Consider the following 4,495-nt stretch of genomic DNA (forward strand, 5'->3'; position numbering starts at 1 on the left):
GAATCGACCTCGTCAGGAGATTGTCGGCCTTTGAGTCTTGACTCGAAGATGTAACACTTTTTATTGAGATTGTAATCATTAGTTAAAACAGAGTATTTCCCGTTTCTTTCGGGAATTGAGATTTCGAGAGAACCACAGGCAAGCACAATAGACACAGCTTGTTGACACAAATGCCAATTTCCCGTAGTTAGTAGTCCCATAGCTCCCCCGACGGGATTTACTGTACGGCCGCAGGCCTCGAACAATAAAGATTCAAATAGAGCTGCGAAAATATCAAAACAAGTGGAAAGAAAATGATGAATTAAGATTGGAAATAAAAGCTTTATCACTTCTCTTAATGTTATAATTTTGAAAAAGAAAAGGAATTTAATAAGTTTATAAAAAAATAATACATTTTATTCATTTTTTATGTATAAATTTTATATTTACAAACTTTTCATATTAAAAAAAGTTAAATCTTTAAATTAGATTAATGAGTATTGTAAAGATATAATTGATTTAATTCACTCGTTTTCTAAACCGTTTAAGAAAATATCAAAATGTCGGTTTCAATTTATTAGCCTTATCTTTTTTATTAATTGATTCGTTCAATTTTATTCATATATATATATATATATATATATATATATATATATATATATATATATATATATATATATATATATATATATATATATATATATATATATATATATATATTTTAATAGAAGATACTAGCATTAACCTGTAGCCATGACCTCCATTCTAGCCTAAATAATATGATTATACTTATAAGTTAATTTTTATTATAATATATATTTTAAAAACAAATAATAACTTTATTTTAGTTTAATAGTTGGAGCTTAATTATCTGGAAAATTGTTTGAATATTAATACTACATTAACAATATATATTTAATAAATGTTAACTATAATAAGTTTATTTGTAACATCAATTGTTATTGCTACTAGACGACACATCAAATCATTTGAATTGGTTAAACAGTTTCATAAATTGTCGATTTTAGAATGATAAAATTATGTCTAAACTCTTCGATTAATTTTACCTGCCTTCTACTTTATTGTCTCAAAAATAAAATCCTTGAAATTTTATTAATTGAGAATATAAAAGTCTAATGTCAAATTTTTAGAATTAAGAATAATGACAAATGTTTTGAAAATAAACTATACTTGTAAAATCTAAAATTAATTAAAAGGATTATATATTAAAGTTGTATTATAAAAAATAATTTAGATCAAATGTAACTTAAAATAATAATTTCATTTTAAACACCTTCTCAAAGTTGAAATTTAATCTTAATTATAAAAACTTGTTTCTATTATATATATAATTACATTATGTTTTAAATATTATATTATACATTTTTTTAATATAGGTGTTTCTAAATAATTAAATATTTTTTATACTGTTTTGAAAATTATTAAACAAAAATCAGATCTTTTAATTTTAACATTATAATGATTTTTTTTTATTAAGTTTCCAATTTATAATTTTTTTTTGAAATTTAGCCTTTTTGAAAAAAACTTATTATATTACCTAAAATTAAAACAAAAAATATATATTTTTAAAATTTGTATTAATTGATTCATGAATTAGAAAATATAAATAATTTTTTTGGTAACATTTATTTAGTTAAATATTTAATTGAAAAATTAATTATAAGTAAATAATATTCTAAATTATAATAAATTCTTAAATTTATTATTTTTCATTGTAAACCCACAATTACAATTTTATAAATAGTAATTATGAGAGTAATGTTTATTTAAATGTTGTAATTTTTACTTTTAATATAAATATTTTTAAATAATAATTTATTTAAATTATATTTTTATGATTTTGATAATAATGAATATAATTACCTGATCGTTGTTCTTCCGGCACCGACTGGATTTTGGATAGAAGATTGCTGCGGCCAAAATACTTAGCTGCAAATTGAGTGGCGTTGGCTTGTGCTTGATCTGTCTCGATTCCCTGCAAACAGTCCCGGAGCAAGCATGATTGGCCGCATCCTCGTCGGAGAACTCGGCAGCCATTACAGCTCATTTTTTCAGATTCAAAACAACAAAAATACAAAATATTGGCAGAGAAACTAGAGAGAGAATACGATTGAATAGGTATGAAATAAAACACTTGGTGGAATTTATATATAAATTGATAGGAACGGCCAAATTAGTTGTTGTTCCATAATGGGTTATTTAAAAAGTTATGATTTTGGTTAAGTATTTCAAGATTAAGAATATAAACGCTAAGTAGGAATTAACTCCATAATGTATGCAGGTGCATGCATGATTAATAGTTTTGACTTATATGATCAATCAAAATAATAAATAAAAACACACTAGTCTTATTAATAAAATCTTTAGATATAAATATTATAAAATACAAATTATATTAGTAATTATAATTAGAATACTTACGAGGAGAGCAACGTTGGGGCAACGACTCCCTAGCAAACCCTCTCCTGACAAGCACATAGAAAAAATAAGTCACGTTGAAAAAAAAAATGTAAAAAATGATAAAAGAAAATTATAAATATAAAAAGTTAAATAAAAAAAATAATATTGGGATAGTATTCAGGACTATTCTGTATTTCTATCTCAAACATAACTTTTCCTCTAACTTTTTATTTAATAAATTTTTATATTTTTTTTCACTTGGATGTCAGTAGGGTCGCCGTCTCATTTGCTCTTTATGTTTCAAATTGATTCCATGAAGTAAAAGTTTAATTTTAATTTTAAATGAACTTTGAAAATATAATGTTTGATGATTATGCATGTGATTTCATCATTCATGTATTTTTTTTTTATTTGTAGCTTCTACACGTGACATGTGGTTTGAAATTAAACTTGTTTTAATCCATAGTGGTCTTAGAATTGGGTGCTCTAAATGGAAAATTATAAATTTATTTTTATTTTTTAACTTCGTAGTTATGGTTTATCTTCTATTAAATAAATATAATAATTTTGTATTATTTAAAAATAATCTAATTTAATTGGTTAAATAATGAAAGAAGTACCTTAATCCACCGCCTAAGCTGAACTTATCCCGTAGTGTCAAGGGTAAATTCAGAATTTTTTTTACACTGGACTGAAAAAATTATGAGTATTATACTAATATTAGTAATAGGTGAACATATTAATCAAACAGTTCCAAGAATACTTTTATTAAAATAAAATAAATATACAAAATCTAATAAAATATAAGAATACTCAATTTAAAAAAAATATGATAATAAAACGTAAGAAGTTAAATTAATTAGATTTTAAATATTAAAAAGTTAACTATATAAATAAAAAAAATATGAAATCTAATTTAGATTGTAAGAATATATATAAAAAAATGTGCATAAGAACAAAAATACAAAATCTTGGTAAACATATATTATCAAGTGAATAAAACACTCAATTACGATTATAGAATATTAACGCACATAAAAAGAATATATCAAATTATTTATTTAAATACCAAACAAAATTAATATAACTGTTTTATCAAATTATTTATTTAAATACTAAACAAAATCAATATAACTGTTTAAACTTATTTATTAATATTAATTTATATTTTTTATATAATTTTAAAATATTTTAAAATTAAGAAATATAAAATACTATTTTACCCTTATATTTATATAAATTATTATTTTAATTTTTATATTTTACCCTTATAAATAATTTTATTATTAACTATATTGAAATTAATAAAAAAAATAATGTATAATTAATATATAAATATAGTTTTAAAATAAATAATACTATTATATAATTTACATTATTTTATATATAATTCTCTATACTTTAACCTATATAAATAATAATAAAAAAAATTACTAGACAAAGAGTTTTATGTTAAATATCTAATTAATAGAATGTTTAAAAAAATTTACACTAGCCCACTGCCCAACTCGCCCTTGCGTAGTGTCATGGTTTTAATAAATTGTTTTGAAATTAAACTTGTTTTTTACAGAAATTATAAAAAAAAATAGACAAGGGTGAGAATACAATTGTAGGACACACGAGCCACACACTTCTATCATTAGCGGACACACTCCTGCCATTGTCATGCCCAGTCCTATACCTGGTATTAAAATAATCTATTAAAAAAAGTTTAATAAATATAAAATTAATATATCTCATATTCATTGATCCACCAAAAACGGGAAGAAATAAACACAGTGCCGCCGTCCACCGTGGAATTTCAACAGCATGGCGCATGCTTTCTATCTCTCTCATCTGTTTTGTTACAATTTATTTTTGTCGCTTTTGCTTAAATTCTTCTTGTTTTTTATACAGCTGATAGAAAAAAAAATATATATAACATGTGAATGCAGTATCTATGGTCCAATTTTAGAATGGGTTCAGATGGGTGTTATTTGTATAATTTAGAAAGAAAGAAAAAAAAATTAATGATGATGATAATTTTAAAGAATTAATATTTATTCTTTTTGAAAAAACTTAAAAAATATTAATATATATAAATAAAATAAAAAAT

This window comes from Impatiens glandulifera, chromosome 2, assembly GCF_907164915.1.
Source record: "Impatiens glandulifera chromosome 2, dImpGla2.1, whole genome shotgun sequence".
In the NCBI taxonomy this organism is placed as follows: domain Eukaryota; kingdom Viridiplantae; phylum Streptophyta; class Magnoliopsida; order Ericales; family Balsaminaceae; genus Impatiens; species Impatiens glandulifera.